The following is a 19,435-nucleotide window of genomic DNA, read 5'->3' as shown; positions in this document are numbered from 1 at the left end:
ATACTGCTTAAAGGGGTGGCGTTGGGAGTGGAAAAGCAGTGTAGTCCATGACGTGCATAAACTCATGTTTTAGTCATCCAGTATTTGAGAATGAGAGTTCTTAGAGACTTGCAACAAACCTTACACATCATTTCATACCTTTACGAAACTTTTTCTCACTGACGATCCTCACAGAATTATGAAAGAAAAAAAGTTACTCGCTTACTACATGTTTGCTGTTCATGGCGCATGGCGCATGGTAACTACGTTTTAATTTATTACTTCCCTACTTTCAACTGTATTCACGACACATTTTTCAGAGAGTATTCCCATATACCACTGAATGTACCACAAGAATTGTACCACTGTACGATGCATTCTTCACGAGATATATCATAAGCACTGAGTTGTTTGAAAAACTGCCACATTGTGCATGACATTACATTTGTTACTTCTTTACCACTAACTCTATTCACAACATATTTTGGAGGCAGTAGCCACATAGGTACTACTAGATGTACCTGCAAAATTATAATATTGTACAGCATATACTTCAAGATATCACAAACATTGAGCTGCATGGAAACGAAATTACAAGGCGAAATTTGCTGGAGATACAGATTTTATGTGAATTTTAAGTAAGGGTTTTATTTCAACCTATTTTATATGGAATGATGATTTTTGGGCAGATGGTCATTTCGCCATATGAAGAAATTTCAGTTAACGACTACGCACACACTGCATTTAGCTACTGAATTTATGATACTTGTTACCCATGCACCCTTGTATGTCCTTTTTGGCTTTAGTTACTTCCATAAATACTGGATGTAATGAGGCCATCACCGGCACTTACTATATACCTAGATTATATATTCTGATGTTCATACGTACATCAGAATGTTTTTGTGGTGTGTATGGCTGGTATGCATGGCTGTAATATTTTTTATGTATCACTAGGTCTGTTGCAGACTTCGCTTCAGCTAATGGGACTTATTTAGTTACTCCACTATTGTTCTACTTGTAACACATCTGAAGATGGCAGTTGCCAAAACCAGTAATTTTGAAATGTACAGTTTGTGTGATCAAGTTGGAGCTGTACAAATAAAGTGCCATAACATGATCATGGACTCATTTACAGCTCTTATATCTGCTGTTGATATGAATTACCTGTCAGAGTATATTTTAAAAAGCACAAGTTGAAGGATTCCAACCAACAAATGCCTGCATATGTGGAAGAACCGAAATTCTCAGTCATAAATATCATGTTTGAACTATAACAATAGAAGATACTAGTATTTGGAATTGCTAGTGCATTGAGTTTGTTCTAATGGCATTTAGAACCGTTCATTAGGAAATCACTTAATGCTGTGAATTACCTTGGTGATAACATTGTCCCACAGAAATGCCCTGAAAAACCACCATTTAACTTGGGGAAGATATTATAAGCATCCAATTTAAAATATAATTAAAAAAGGTACATATTAGTCCAGTGGGAATTCCAGTACTTAGGACAAATTCCGTCACACCACAGCATCAGGCTGATGCTGCAACACATTGAAGCAATTGAGAACTGCTCAGCTCCCAATAATCTCAAGCAGTTGCATACTGTTCTATGCCAAATTAATTACTTCAGAAAATTCACTCCATATACAGCTCCCATAAGCGAAATGCTTTACAAATTATTACTGAAAGGAAAAACATGGATTTGGATCAGTGAATACCATCACGCATTTGACAAAATCTCCATGAACGCATGCCAAAAATACTATTTCCTTCCAAATGCTTCACCAAGTGGAGCTCCTACTTCTGCCACTTTCATTTCCAACCAAGCCTTGCACACACTGTTAATTTAGACAAAATCACTAATGATGGGCAGGTGTGGTCCCCTGGTGGATTAAAACCTAATCAGTCAACCAATAACTCCATAACTTTAGCACTTTAAACATGCACTCACTCTCTACAAAGGTATCATTCTGGTACCTTCACCATTAGTAAAGATACAAATGGTGATTTCAGAAGAGTTCAGTGAGAAAGTGCTTCAAATATTAGATCAAAGCCACTGCTGCATTGTTCGTTATAATTTACCTACAAATATTTCACCAGACTTATAAACACATTTTACGTATTTGCCTTTATACATTTTTATAAGGTTCTCACTTAGTAGCCAAAAAATATGAAAGAAACAAAAATAAAAAAGTTATAAAGATATTATTTCTTTTTTCCTTCATTATTGACATTGTTTTAAAATTCCCAATAAGTCTTCTGTTTTGAGCATCATCTGTCAAATTCTTTTTTCCATGCTGAATTGTGTACAAAGTGTATCAGCTGGTATATTAGCATTAAAAGTATCATATGATTTATTTGTTGTTTCTAGTACCACCACAATACTTTTCTGTGTGTCCTGCTTATGACATAGATAGGATAATTCGCTATCAAATCATTTCGCCTTATATCAACAGCTTCTTTCAGTTCTGCAACTCATTTAAAATCATGGAAGGAATCATGTGCTTAGAGATAATTATCTGGTAACTCTAATCTCTACCATTTTTGCGAAAATAAATCGTTTATTCCATTTTTCAACTATAATATATGGAGTTTAACATTATCATATAATAATGAATCAATCACCTAATCATTTTTGCGATTAGTTTAAAAGAAGAAAGTTAAAATAAGGTATGTCAAACTCCATTTAATTTTCATAATTAGTTATTCTATATCAAAAGTTTTCTCACCACTTAATCCTGCTACCACTCTAGACTGTAAATCATAAAAAGAAATCAGTATATTAGAATTTTTCAACATAATTACTCATTGTTCAAGAACATAATTAGTTTCATATTTGACAACTGGCGCTTGAATTTCCATATCTGCAACTACAATTTTACCTTATTACGGTACTGTCTGTTTTATTTTGACTCCAGTATCATTTTAATCAGACTATCTAAAAACAGCATGATTTGTGCTTGAACTCCAAGTAACAATGACAGCAAAAGCTCCTTCCTGCATTACTTCCTTATAACCTTCGAAAAAAATTCCTAAATGTTCCAGTTGCTATAGTACTTCAGTTTTCATACTATTTACTTTACCATTATTAAGTACATGTAATTAAAACATATTTTATCAGCGAGAGACGAAGCTAAATGTATTAAAACTGATGAAGAAATAAATGGATTTTCAATTCTAAAAAAATTTTTATTTCCTTTCTTCATGGTTCCAAAATGAGACAGGTTTTCTACATAGTTGTCAATAAACTTTTTATTACACTTTCCATTATATGTTGGATAATCAGTTTCATCAGCTGCAACAGTTTTAAAACTCATTGAGCATGATTTGAATGTAGACAGTTATCATCGATATGACTATTAATTTCTATATCTTTATCATTAATATTTAGATTACTTTTACTTATCTCATTCACAGGAACAGAATGAAAATTTTGTTTCTTGATCTTGTTCATTTGTAATTTATGTATTTGTTTCTGAAATAACTGTGACAGTAACACCACTGAAGTCACTGAAATTATTATTTTCATCATAAATCCCGAATTTTATTATGAATTCGAAGAAATGATGAAAACTGTGCTTCATAAATTATAGGCATATGAAATTCGACTTGGGCATAGATGAAAATATAATATTATTTTCTTGATAAAAGTAATCAGCATATTTACAAACATTCCATCAGCTACATAAAATTAACTTTAATTAATTCAAATGGTATAATATTAGAAATGTTACTAGCAATAATTTTATTAGCAATCTTTTTTTCACTAGCAGGAATAATTTGATAATTAAATTCTAACAGAATACCAATATCATTTTTCCATATAGAGTTTAACATCACATCAGTAATAATTTTATACAAACTTACATCTACTTTAATGTATATATTACGTTTTTTGTATGAACAGATATTTCTAAGCTCTTCAAACTATATTCACTATCAGAATTTCTATTTTATTCCATCACAATCGAGTTTATAGTAATAATGACATGAACAAATAATTTTCCTATCTTAATAAAGTCATCAGTAAGGAATGTTCATTAAAAGGATACTTAAAAGTCTATCAATGAGACATGCTCACTGTATTTCACATGAATATAAAAAGTAATTTAGAAAATCTCTTGATTACTTAGAATAATATGGAACATCATAAACAGAATAATCTGTCACTAATCTAACAGTAAAGCTAAATGTGTGCCATATACATGTGGCTGTTATTATTTTTAGAAATGTGAAAGGAAAAAATTATACATTTTCAATTTTTATAAATCTCTGAATAAAATTTGATATTGATTTTAGGACCATGTGTTGAACTGAAAAATATGTTAAATATATATTGTTTTGAGGTATTTGGTCACTAAACAAAAACATTAAACATCAACATACACATATAATTATTATCAATGTCAATATAGATATTGTAACAGGATGACCGAAGTGGGTGACATGGTCGGGGTTGTAGGACATGAATGGGTAGAAGAAAGTGGCTGTTCTTAGCAATCTTCCTCTTTATTGTTGGTTCTTCCAATGCATTTTCCAGTAGCTCAGCCCCACCGCTTGTGTTGTGGTGGAGACGTGCTGATGCACGCAGCCTGGGGAACATGACACCATGCTCGGTTAGTGACTGCGCAGGCTGTAGGAGGTTAGCAGCAAGAGCGCTGGCCTAAGCTCGCCTCTTGCAGAGGCTGTGGCTCGTGGTGACGCCGGGAGTCGCTGGTGCAGCAGCGGGCAGCGCCCTGCGCCAACCGGTCCTCGGGGACAGTGTCACTACTGATGTCGACGTAACAGCGACCGAACGCCCTTATGGTTGAACCGATGCCGACGCCCACCTCTGATGCCCTTAAATAGTGTTGACTGCTGCTGAATCCGTCGGTTACACGGCGCCATGTTTATTAGAATGTTCTTGACGAGTTGGCTAACACAACTGCACCACATGCAGCCTGCGCCTGTGTAATTCTGCTAATGCTGTGTTCTGGCTGTTGATGGCTGCCGTGCATGTACACACATACTGACGCTCATTGCAGAACTGTGTCACCTGCATAACGCGCTGGCCAGCCTTCATCTGCCGTCTGCTGTGAGGCTGGCGCATCACGAACTGAAACATACTAAATCACAATTTTGCACCATATTTCCTAAAAGTAACCCATTTTCCTCTACAATATGAATATCAAACTTGAACATTAGACATAGACACAAATGTCAAACAAAAACATAACACAAATGATGACAGAAATATAATGTCAACATATGCAACTTATACACAAAGATGAGTGTTATTTATAAAATATAATAATTACTAATGTTCCTCACATTAATTAAATCCCAGGAAAATTTGATCCAGAAGTTGTCAAACAGGCTACAAAAAATGGAAAAAGTTGAAGAGTTAAAAGAAACTTCCTGAACATGGGAAAAACAAATGAGAACAGAGTATAGGAAACATAAAAACAAAGGTCAGCCAGTTACTGGTGCAGATGAACAACTTAAACAGGGAATTCAAGGTATAACTCATAAAGTCCTGAAGGCTATTGAAGAAAATAAGGGAACTGAAAGACAAATTGTTCCTAACATTCAAAAACCTTTCAAAAAATTTGAAGACATACTACCAATTTATTAGGCACTAAAAACAGATATACATAATCTACTGAATAAAAATGAAGTAGAGCAAAAATTATATCATAAGGAACAAAACATTAAAAGATAAAAGTAATTGGAAGAATAATGAAATATGTCATCAATAGGAATATAAAATTTTTGGATTAAGACTTGTTTGTATATTTAAGTATATCAGCAATTTACTAGTTAAAATACATGGTGATACATTAACTGTTGCACAAAAATAATATGAAGAAAATTAAAATTTCATTCTATTGATTTATCAAATCACATGAATATATAACTGGTTCAGCAGCTCTATATTCTAATAAGTACCCAAATGAAATAAAATCACATAGTGATAGTAAATACAATAATTTGATAAAAGATATTGTTGAAGTTTATTTTCCAAAATTAGCAGCAGATTATTGAGAAAGTGACGTCTGGATGAATTATGTTAGTGATGTAAACGACTGAGTAATGAATATTCATAGATAAGAATTAACTGCAAATAAATATTATTTTAATGAGTAATGTAGTAGATCAAAAATTTTAACTCTCAAGTTGAATGATTCTGTCACTGTTAATCCATAACGATTACCATATGTAAATAGATTTTAGGCTACGTACTGTATACATTTTGGAAATATGAAGACCACTGAAAACGATTAGTTAACATATTAATTAATGAATTACAATTTGAAATGCATCTACTGCAATAAATTGTGGTCCAGGATTAGAAGAAAGATTAGCTAGAGGAGATCAACATATAAATCTGTTATATGAAGCATGTAAAGAAACGTGATATTTCATTCGGAGGTTTAGAAGCTGGACATGAGGCAATCAAACTTCCTGAAAGGGTATAGAAAAATTTTATCCTAAAGATTCATAATTTTCAGAAAACTTAACTGCTACAGCAGTTAGAGCAATGACACATCGAAACAGGAAAACAGGTATGGGAACTGAACTTGATAATAATATTTAGAATTATAACTTTTTTAATATTTTCTATTGCATATAAGTGAATGACTTGAGCATCGATTACTCTGAGCTACCGACTGGCAAAACTACAGCTAAACCAATTAAAATTAAATCCAGTAATGATCATTTATACACTATTGATGATTATTTAACTGATGTTCAAAAAAGAAAGAAAGAGAAAAACTGATGATCGTGTACTAGGTATACGTGTTATAGAAGAAAATTTCGAATTTGACAGAAAAGAACAATATAGCACGTTTAACAAAATTGTGGAATGTTTTTTACTAGTTTTACTAGCAGTATTAGGACCTATTGATCAATTTGCTGGCAGAGCAGCTGCTATAGCATAATCATTTCATGACTAGCGAAAATGATGAATAATTAGCCAAACAAAAAGAACATAATCTAGTTTCAGAAGAAAGAGTTCAGGTTTAAAAAAATGTTTACCAAAATAATTAATAACCCTTCTAATGTATTAAGTAATTTTGATGAAAAAAAATGTTGCATAATTGAAAATTTAACTTGTGATGCTTTTGTGATTGATCAATTACCTAATAAACAAAAACTTTGGAATATGGAAGAGCAAATATAGATATTTCTGATAATGTAGCACAAATCAGATATGTTATTTAAAGCCAAAAGTATAAAAATTGTCTTTGATTCATTTGGCAGCAACATTCCAAAAGAAGTAATCAGCTATTTGTCAAAAAATGATTATAACTTTGAGAGAACACAGCATTATGATGAATTAATAAGTGGTCATTTGTTGGTTATAAACTCTATAACACTTATATTTGAGTAATAAACGTTTTTAGAAGTAAGACAACCATGTAAAGTACTGGAAAAATAAAATCATGAGGATTAGAAAACATCAGAAATGAGACTGAAAACGATTTGATCCAAACTAAAAAAAATGTTAAATAATTTTGTAGTGCAGTGAGTAATATTTTTCAAGCAACTAAAAGCTATATCAATTTTAATGATAGAAAATTAATAATTTATTTACAAAACATGAATACACAAGTTAGTATTTTTACATGGCTTGTTAATCTTTTCAGCATGATTCAGTTTAATAAACAGATTAAAAAACTAAAGAGTAAATTAGATATCTGTGGAAAACATTTTGTTGATGTACTGCAAAGGAAGATATATGAAAAACAAGTAATTGAATTATCATTTATGATAGGAATTTAACAATGTATTTATATCTGTTTTTCTTTATGATTTCCCCTGAAATAAATTATTGTTGTTGGTAAAAATATAAACAAAAATTTTATATCTAATGATTTTTAAAATGACATTAAGTGTACATAATAATCCTTATGATGTACATAATAATAAATCAATTGTAGTGCATAAAACAAGTTGGCTAACTATAAGATAAAAGGATACAATTATTACTGCAGCAATAGATATGAAAATAATTTTATTTAGTGAAATTTAATCGATACCGATAATTGTCCATGCTTGATTCTCAGTCCTTACAAACTATGATATTTGGTCACTTGGGTGTAAAAACTTTGTTGAACAAATCTTCCTCAAAGAACACTGAAAAAAAGGATGAAAATGCATTAAAGGTATTTGTGCAGCACGCAAAACGAAAGCAAGTAAATTTCTTAACAAAAATTCATAAATATCGACGAAAAAATTAATAAAAAATTTCATAAAGCAATTAACAAAATTTTTAAAAGAAGATATGTTGTTGCAGCTGGCACGGATTTTTGCAACCAGTTCATTTAGTACAAATGGATTATGGAAACTTAAAAGTAATTTCAAATGTCAGTAAAGGATACATATTAACTTTTATTGATTTCTTTTCGAAATTTTGTTGGGTTATTCCAGTTGGTAAAACAAATAAAAATGTTGCAAAAGAAATTTTAGTGGCAAGAACTCCAATACATCTTCAACAAGGTAGAATGATCCATTGGCTTTAGATACAGTCATCTACAAAATAAAGCAAAACAAATAACATGTAATAATTTATATAAAAGTCTTGGCCTATAATATCAGTTAGAATCTTTAAATAACTAGTAATAAGCTTAAAAATTTTAGTTGGTGCCAATATAAAAGATTATCACATAACAACTGAGGTTATATTAGTCGCTTATTGGAAGTTCACAAGAACAATAGAACAAAATAAATCTCAATAAGATTTTGAAAAAACATTAATATTAGAAGAATAGTAAGAACAACAATGCACTATAGAACCAGTATAAATTTTAAATCTTTTAGAGTTGAAAAATATAAAGATCAATACAATATGTAATTTGATGACATTAAATATTACTAAGTTGCTTTGCTGGTGATGAAAATATTATATTAAATAATGATGGGACTAAAACTAAGCTTATATTCCTCCTGTTACCACTGAAGGGGTCATAATTAAAGTTAATAATTTGAAAATTGATAGTATTGTATGAGATAGCCTCAGTGAAGAAGAAATAAAGCAGGCAGTGAAAGAACATGACTTAATTATCATAAGAAATATAAAATTATAAGAGTTTCGAAGAAGTTTGTTATGTTAATGGTTATAAAATCAACAGAACGAGAGCCGTTTCTAATTTAACTAAAGAAACTACTGAGGCTAAAATTAAGTGTGCATATTAGTCTGTTTTTTGTAATAACCATACACATTTCATGTATCCTCCCCATTCAGGTTAACTAAATATTTGACACTATTCATTATTCAAATAGATTAAGAAGATAGTTATGTTATAAACGAGGGCAACAAACAAGTGGAAAGACTTAAGTGCAAATTCTTTTCATTTGGAGTCAATAATTTTACACATAAAAAGTTTTTAAAAAATAATTTTATATCTATTTTCCAAACTACTATATGAATTATTACATTCTAACCACGTAACATAAACATTATCACCTTTATTTTTTGCAACTTTTCCCAAAGATGTACATCTCAGTATTTTTTTGTAGCTGGTGCTCATAAGAATCTCCTTTATATCTTTCAGTTTGTATTTAACTGGATGTGAAAATTTAACACACTCAATTTCAAAAATTTCTGTTGACCACCTTGCACAATCTTTTTCAAAACTGCTTTCCGTTTGCTTATTCTCACTTATTTCTCCATATCAAATTTCGTTTCTCAGCATTACTTACAATTTTAGTCTTCATCATTAATTGTTTAGTTCCTTTATATACTTGATGTTCAAGTGTTTCAGCAGCATTTGTTGGTGTAAAAAATGGATTATTTTTTCATTAGTAATTATTACCTTGTACTTATCACTATATGAAAGCTTGTTGTTGATGATGGCAACGACTGTCTTCATTTAATGGAGAAACTTTTTTATCATAACAGTTTCTTTCTTAAATATTATTAATTTTTAGTATTCAATTTTTCAGGTACATATCATTACATTTCTAAGGAAAACTTTCCTGAAACTAGAATGTATTAATACTATATAATGTTTTATCACATAATTGTTTGTATGAAATGGATATGATTGAAACTAAAAACACTAAAATATCTTACACTGAGAAGTAAACTGATAATCTTAATCTACAGAAATACACAAAAGGCAGTTATAGGACAATATGTAGACAATGTTTTAATGAGGACCATAAAATGTTGTGTAATAATGAATGCTTTGTGTATTAGGACAATGTATTTCTAAATGTTATTAGAAGGGACATTTAAATTGTGGTGTCACAGAAAGACACCACACTTGCTAGGTGGTAGCTTAAATCGGCCGCGGTCCATTAGTACATGTCGGACCCGCGTGTCGCCACTGTCAGGATCGCAGACCGAGCGCCACCACAAGGCAGGTCTCGAGAGACGTACGAGCACTCGCTCCAGTTGTACGGACGACATTGCTAGCGACTACACGTATGAAGCCTTTCTCTCAATTGCCGAGAGACAGTTAGAATAGCCTTCAGCTAAGTTAATGGCTACGACCTAGCAAGGCGCCATTTGTACCATTGCACGTATCTCAAGATAGTCTCACTTGTATCATCAAGAATGCTGTATACCAAAGGACGATATAAAAGTTAAGTGTTCTAGTAGCTACGTTCTTTTCTTTATCACATTCATTACGAATCCTGTTCCAGACTTCGCGCCAGTCGGCGTGTGTGTATGTGTGCCCTTTCGGCTACCCGTCACTGTGGACTGGCTGCCTTGTCAGTCCACTACATTGGCGACGACTCTAAAAAGGGACTTTAGCGTTCGTATTGCACTAATTTGCTTGTGTCATGGCTTCGCCACGTTCTCCAGATGTACTGTCCGAATTTTATCGCTTGCAGAATCAGCAGACGCAGGCGTTATTGGATGCCCTTGGACAGCTCGTCCAGGGTCAACGTGCGCTGCAAAACGATGCGGCCGCCGCGCTTCATCGCTACCGCAGCCACAACACGCCGTTGCACTTTCCTTCCGTAGTTTTGATGCAGCCAACGAATCTTGGACAGAATGGTCCCGACAATTTGGATTTCATCTCGCCGCCTACAGAATTCAAGGTAATGAGCGGCAGCCGTTGTTGCTTTCGTGTGTAGGGGTGCAAACGTACCGTGTGATAGTGAAATTGTTTCCCCGGCGTGACGTAGCAACTCTGTCATATGAAGAAATTTTGTCTGCTTTAGATACCTATTTCCAGGAAACAGTAAATGTCGTTGCAAAAAGGTATGCGTTCTTTCGTACAAAACGTGCGGCCGGTCAGACTAATAGGGAGTGGGTTGCAACTTTGCAAGGACTTATACTATGGTGCGTGATGCAATAGCACAGAACGTTTCTGATGTTCGCATACGGGAACAGATTTTGAAACTCGTCAATCCCTCCCTTCAACAAGTGATAGACATATTGAATAGGCAACACACACTTGACTTTGCTCAGGAATCATTTGCAACTTCGCCAGCCGTGTGTCGCATTAACCGGCCTGCCGGGCGCGCTGCGCGGACCTGTAAACAGCCTTCGCGCACCGCCACGTGTCCCGCAAAAGCAAGCAAATGCAGTAAAATCATGCCCGCGGTGTGCAACTAGACATTCGCGTGACAATTGCCCGTCACGCCAAGCTATTTGCTTTTACTGTCATAAGAAAGGGCATGTTCAAAGTGTTTGCCAGAAAAGCTCAAATCAGTCAATCACAACCATTCCAGGCCCTTTGCTTCGCGCCGGAATCGAACCAAGGACAAGCAGGCTCGGGAACCTTCGCCCATGGACATTCATGTAGTTACTGCCACTCTGCCCAGTGTTCCTCTCGCTAACAGTGACTGTTCATCCCGCAAAAAGTGTGCGTCGACGTCGACGCAAATCCCGTCACGTCGCACGTGATTCTGTACCAGTGTCTGTTCACGTTGCACAAAACAGTCGCTCTTGTCGTCAGCAGGACAATAAACTTTTTGTAGATTTGGACTTTGCCGGACAAGTGATACCGTTCCAGCTCGATACCGGAGCTGCAGTTTCATTGCTCAATCACGCCACGTACAAACAACTGGGCGCACCTCCATTGCGTGCCGCAAATGTTCAGCTCACGAGTTACTCAGGACAAAAGATCCCTGTGTTAGGACAGTGCACTCTTCTTGCAACATACAAGGGACAAACAAAACTTGTGTCATTTTACGTTCTTCGTTCTTCTTCGACAGTGAACTTGTTTGGTTTAGATTTATTTCAATTGTTTAACTTGTCTATAGTAAATCAGGTCCTATCAGTGAATCAGCCTGTGCCTTCCGCCAGTGTTTCTAGTCTATGTGAAGAATTTGCAGACATTTTTGCACCGGGCCTTGGTTGCGCTAAGAACTATGAAGCACATTTGGAACTGAAAGTCAACGCGCAACCGAAATTTTTCAGAGCGCGCAATGTTCCCCACGCATTGCGTGATGAGGTCACCAGAACTTTAAACGATTTAGAATCGCAAGGTGTAATTGAACGTGTGCAGGCTTCTCTCTGGGCCTCACCCTTAGTTATTTTGAAAAAACCTTCCGGTAAATTGAGACTTTGCGTGGACTTCAAGGCAACTGTGAATCCACAACTTGTGACTGCTACTTTTCCTTTGCCCCGCCCGGAAGATCTTTTTGACAAACTGTGCCCGGGAAAGTATTTTTCAAAGTTGGACCTAGCAGATGCGTACTTGCAAATACCGGTGGACGAAGAATCCCAGCGAGTGTTGGTGGTTAACACGCATCTTGGTTTGTACCGATTCAAAAGACTGCCGTTCGGGTGTGCATCCGCCCCTGCATTGTTTCAGCAATATTTACAAACTGTTTGTGCGTCGGTCCCTACTGCAGCAAACTATCTGGACGATATTGTGATCTCTGGACAGACAGAAGCCGAACATTTCGCCAACCTACGCACATTATTTCAGGTCTTGCGACAAAATGGTCTTCGCTTGAGGAAGGACAAATGTGTGTTTTTTGCTCGTGACTTACCCTATTTGGGACATGTCATCAATGCCCAAGGCATACATCCGAGTCCAGAGCACCTCCGTGCCATACAGGAGTTGCCTTCGCCACAGAATGTGAAGCAGCTACAGAGTGTGTTGGGAAAAATTAATTACTACCATAAATATGTTCCCCATGCCTCTTCCATTTCAGCTCCGCTTCATCGCTTACGCCGTAAAGGTGTTCCGTTCGTCTGGACGACGGAATGCGAACGCGCCTTTCGCCAGTTGAAATCGGCGTTGCTTTCCAATACTTGCCTTACGCCATTCGATCCCCAGAAACCACTTTTGTTGATGGTAGATGCATCGGATTTCGGGATCGGTGCTGTGCTTGCGCGCAAAGATGGTTCACATGATCGCCCTATTGCCTTTGCGTCCAAATTGCTCTCGTCAGCGCAACGGAATTATTCACAAATAGAGAAAGAAGCTTTGGCTCTCGTGTTTGGTGTTACGAAGTTTCACGATTTCTTGTATGGTCGTCACTTTACCATCATCACAGACCACAAACCTTTGACATCGCTTTTTCATCCGCACAAGCCTGTACCTCCACGTACAGCGCAGAAATTCATTTGCTGGTCGATTTTCCTCTCGCAGTGCCGCTACGATATCTTGTATCGGTCCACTGCTAAGCACGGAAACGCTGATGCGTTGTCCCGTTTGCCTGTTGCTGAGGATAAAGCATTCGATTCTTCCGAACTTGCTTGCATGTTCATTGATGCGGAAACCGATGACGTGGTCGAATCGTTTCCGATTGATTTTCGTCGTGTAGCTACAGCCACAGCTTCTGACCCAGTCCTTGCTACTGTTTTGCGTTTTGTTGCTTCGCAATGGCCCTTGTCAAAGTCACGGATCACGGATCCGTTGGTTCGCCGATTTTTTGCTCACAGGGAGAGACTTTTTGTACGACGTGGTGTTTTGTTGTTGCGTTCTGATAATGATCAGTCCAGAGTCGTGGTCCCACGTTCGTTACAGTCCTCTGTCTTACGGCTTCTTCACCAAGGACATTGGGGTATAGTGCGCACGAAACAACTTGCTCGTCAGCACTGTACTTGGTTCGGAATCGATGCTGCGATTACGAATATCTGCTCTTCTTGCCTGGCGTGTGCCGAACAAGAATCCGCACCGCCGCGGAAATTCTTTGCATGGCCGAAAGCCACTTCCCCTTGGCAACGCTTGCACATAGATTTTGCTGGTCCATTCTGGAATGCTCGATGGTTGGTTGTGGTCGATTCTTTCAGTAATTTTCCTTTTGTTGTCCGGATGTCTTCCACGACGTCTTCTGCCACCATCCAAGCGTTGTCCGCTATCTTTTGCATTGAAGGTCTACCACAGACTATTGTTTCCGACAATGGCCCACAATTCATGTCCGCAGAATTTCAGTCATTCTGCAAGGCCAATGGTATTCAATATCTGACATCCGCGCCGTTTTCGCCTCAGTCAAACGGTGCCGCTGAACGGTTGGTCCGGACTTTCAAGTCACAGACGTTGAAGTTGAAAGAGTCGCACTCTCGGGAGGACGCATTGTTGCTCTTTTTGTCCTCGTATCGGTCTCAGCCCCGCGATGGTCGCTCGCCGGCTGAGTTGCTCCACGGTCGTCCTCATCGAACCTTGATATCTTTGTTGCATCCGCCGCATCAGGTTCCTGTGCAGCGGCAGACTCCTGCTTTTGCTCCTGGCGACGTTGTCTATTATCGCCACTATCGCGGTTCACGGCGTTGGCTCGCAGGGGGCATTCTTCGCTGCCTCGGCCGCGCTATGTATTTGGTTTTGGGGGCCTCTGGTGAGGTGCGTCGGCATCTCAATCAGCTGCGCCTCTGTCGTCGCACGGGTTCTGCCGCTCCCCGACTGCTTTCAGCGACGGTGCCGTCCGGTCAGCGCCCTGGGGACCCATCTACTGGCTCGCCTCATCCCCAGGTGTTGCCGACGATGCCTTCCATTTTGCCTCATGGCGTCGCGCCGCCGCCGCAGCCGCCGCAGCTGCCGCCGGCGCCGCCCGCCGTGGACGCTTCACTGCAGCCGCCCAGCGCCTCCCTGGGTCGCGCGCCGCCGATCGCTTCCCGTGACCAGCTGTCCTCCGCCATGGCACTCTTGCCCGCTCCGGACCAGATGTCGTCTTCGCCCGTCGGGTGCCCCGACCACATGGAGGTCGACCCTTCGGCCCCTCCTGTCTCATTACGGGCGCATACGCCGCATGTTGACGTGCACCCTGGACTAGGTTTTCAGGCGTTTCCTAGCCCCCCTCGGACCGAATGGCAGGGTGCGGGTGGCACGGCCTCGCCTGTTGTTAGGCTCCCCACCCCCTCGCATACATCAACATGGGGTCCTCCCCACGGCGGGCGGAAGCCTTATCACACGACCGTTCGCCGATTTGCGGGGGAGGAATGTGGTGTCACAGCCAGACACCACACTTGCTAGGTGGTAGCTTAAATCGGCCGTGGTCCATTAGTACATGTCGGACCCGCGTGTCGCCACTGTCAGGATCGCAGACCGAGCGCCACCACAAGGCAGGTCTCGAGAGACGTACGAGCACTCGCCCCAGTTGTACGGACGACATTGCTAGCGACTACACGTATGAAACCTTTCTCTCAATTGCCGAGAGACAGTTAGAATAGCCTTCAGCTAAGTTAATGGCTACGACCTAGCAAGGCGCCATTTGTACCATTGCATGTATCTCAAGATAGTCTCACTTGTATCATCAAGAATGCTGTATACCAAAGGACGATATAAAAGTTAAGTGTTCTAGTAGCTACGTTCTTTTCTTTATCACATTCATTACGAATCCTGTTCCAGACTTCGCGCCAGTCGGCGTGTGTGTATGTGTGCCCTTTCAGCTACCCGTCACTGTGGACTGGCTGCCTTGTCAGTCCACTACATAAATAAATGTTTCCCATGATGAATATTGGAAGATACTATTACTGACGGAAAATCATGAAGAAACTGAGTTCGATAAAAATATTAACAAGACGGTTTAATCCTCAAGAAATTAAAGTTTTACATAGTTTTTACTCAAATTCATCATCTAAAGGTAAACATACCATTTAAATGCAAAAACTGAATTTGTTTATATAACAAAAGGCGATGTATAGAATCATCACCAGTAAATTCAAATTTACCACTTTAACACAGAACTGTTTAACAAGACAATAAATTAAAAACTAAATACAATTTTGCTCATATAGTTTATTCTAAATTTTCATCATCACTATTTTTCTTCTCTTAGTGAATTTTTTCAGTTATGATTAATGAGCACCTTAAGACAGTTCACAATAGCTAATCATTGTGATTGTTGTAAGAGAAATTAATTTGCTGGGTACAGTTATTTAATAAAAACATTTAATTGCTTTTACATTTAAACTTCATAATATTGACAGAAATATGTGGAAAACTTACCTTGTTTTGAAATTTTATATGATCATTAAATTTTAAAAATGATGAAACGAAACAACTCATATCAGTAGTTCCATTTTTTACTGATATATTTGGGAACCAAAGAATAGGAAAACAGTTAATCAGTGTCTAATTTTAAAAAATTTAAATAGATAATTAACTACAGCCTTAGAGAACAATCTTAACACCCTCGATCCTAGTTTCTTTTGAACTAATCGAAACTAAAAATTATGAAAATAGTTTAAGCAGATTTAAAGTTATGTAGAGATTGAAAGTAAATTTTATAATTTTTGTGAATGTAAGATGAAATCATCAGACCCTGAAATAAACAAGAGAATTTAAATTTCAAAGACATAATTATTACAAGATCAGCAATGAAAGAGATTGCATGAAATATTATAGAGATGCTAAAAAAGAAAGTATATCGCAAATGTCTGTTTTTCAACATGGAGGATTTGGTTGGAGCCAAGATCGAGTTACTGGATTGTAATAAGCAATTAACAAATATGTTCCACTAAGAGGTTCCTCGAATTACCAGAAAAAAACGAAAAAAGAAACTGGTGGCAATTTCAAAACTAATGACCAAAAATGTTATATGTGAGCTGTAAAATCTGTATCATATCCTGCAGATAAAAATGTGGATAGAGGCACAAAATATAAAAATACTGGACTCAATATTGATCAGGAGCTTGAGAATTTTAATTTCCCACTACACTTGAAGATATTAAAAAAACTGAGAATAAAATTACTGTATCTACTAATGTTTACCAAAAATGGTTCAAATGGCTCTGAGCACTATGGGACTCAACATCTTAGGTCATAAGTCCCCTAGAACTTAGAACTACTTAAACCTAACTAACCTAAGGACATCACACACACCCATGCCCGAGGCAGGATTTGAACCTGCGACCGTAGCAGTCCCACGGTAATGTTTACCTATTTTCCTAAAAATGTGATGTTTATCCATGGAAAATAACTAAATGTAAAAAATATAATTATATTAAGCTGTTGTATTTTAAATATGAAAATAAGTCACATTGTTGTTGGATAACGTATCCCTGAAGATTAATTTCCTTTCAAGTTAACATAATGCACTAAAGGGTAATTTATTTGGGATAGGTTTTGTGCATTTTAAGTTCAAAGAAAGATTAGATATGCACACTTCAAATTGTTCAGTTAACAAACCATTAAAATTAGAATTACAAGATAAAAATTCATATATAAGTTGTAAGAATTATCCAAATATGATGAAAGTTCTATTTCTCATATAGGTTTATTTTGAATGTATACCTGTCAGCCTCATCCAAATAAATCATATGCAGTGAAATATCAAAAACGAGAACCAAGTGGTTATTGCTATAACATGAACCCTTCTGCTGCTACATATAAGCTATTTATTTCAGCGCTGAGGCTACTTTTATTAAAGTCGTACTGCTTTCTAAATGCTGGTACCTGTACTGAGAGATGATGTTCAAATCTATAACAACTATTTATCATCCGATTTTTCGATGACCATTAGTCTGATATCTGCACTCGTTATAGAACTGAATTTCTTTTCTTTACCCATCATACTTATTGCCCAGCACCAAATGAAGTAAAACAGTGCCTGCTGAGAGATGGGTTTCTGGTCAATATGAAATAATTATCATCTGATTTTGCTAAAACTATTATGTGAAAAAATTTGATTTTTGAGTATCTTACAGTCTCATATCTGCTATCGAAAAAGAATTGAATTTCTCTTCCTTATCAGTTATACTTACTGTGATGTGTCAATTTAAGTAAAATATTGTACTAAATTTTAAAGAGCTCACACAGGCAAAAACGCATTTTGTGAAATTTGCATATGATTGATTTTAGCTCACACATTACAGTAAATGAAATGTAGACAAGTTATCAAAACTGTCTTTTAGTTTGAGAGCAGAAAAATATCTCATTTGGTTGTCGAGCTATTGGGTCTAAAGGACAGTAGCGTGAGGCAGCCATTCAGGTCGTATCTCATGAGTGATTCGACATTTCGAAACAACATTTCCTGCAAATAATAATACACAATGAGGCAGGTTTGTTGTATGATAAATCCTGGAACCTTTTTTATTCAACGAAATACGAAGTTTACATCTCCACAGCTGTGAGAAACCAGCGGCTCAGGACGCATTCAGAAGTCCACAGCAGTGTGTAAAATCCAATCTGCGCTCATATACACGTCCACAACACCTACTGAGCGGTGTAGTAATACATGTGTACACACTGACAGTAGGGTTGAATACATGAGTGTACATCTTAAAAATCCGGTTGTATGAACACTGCCCAGCCAGAACATTATGACCACCAACCTATTAAAGATATAATTCCATCCAGGCGATAGCAGCGTCACCAGGCGAGGAATGACTGCTAGTCAGACAGACGCACGGTGCATGTAGCATCAGTGAGTGTGCTATTTGTGTGTAGAATGGCGAAGGCGATCTATCTGAGTTTGAGCAAGGGCTGATTGTGATAGCCCAGAGGCTCAGCAGAAGCATTTTGGAATCTGCACTACTTCTCGGGTGTTTGAAGAGTACTGAGGTCAATGTCTTCAGCAAGTGGCGAAACCGAGAGGAAACTACTTCCAGAAGTCGTGAGGTTGGGCAGCCACCCCTCATTATAGATGTCGGATGTTGTAGCACGGGCAGACTGGTAAAATGGAACAGGTAGCGAACTCTGTAGGAACTAACAGCCGACTTTAATGTTGGGCGGAGTACAAGTCTGTCTGAACATATGGGAAACTGAACACTCCTAACGATGGGCTTCTGTGGCCAACGACTCATGTATATGCCAATGTGAACACTATGACATCGGCAACTACAACTGAAACAGACATGTGACCATCATCACTGGACATTGACACAGTGGCAGAGTGTTGCATGGTCAGAAGATTGCTGATACCTTCTTCGTCATGCTGATGGAGGAGTGCAAATCCATCGACTTCCTGGGAAACAGCTCCTTGACATTTTCATGATGCGATGGAGACAAGCTGGCAGCGGTTCCATTATGCTCTAGGAAACATTCATGTGGGCATCCTTGAGTCCAGGGGACCTCTTGCAATTCACTATGATGGCCAAGGATTCGTTGCAGACCAC

This window comes from Schistocerca nitens, chromosome 3 (genome assembly GCF_023898315.1).
Source record: "Schistocerca nitens isolate TAMUIC-IGC-003100 chromosome 3, iqSchNite1.1, whole genome shotgun sequence".
Taxonomy (NCBI): Eukaryota; Metazoa; Arthropoda; class Insecta; order Orthoptera; family Acrididae; genus Schistocerca; species Schistocerca nitens.
This window is presented reverse-complemented; position numbering follows the sequence as displayed.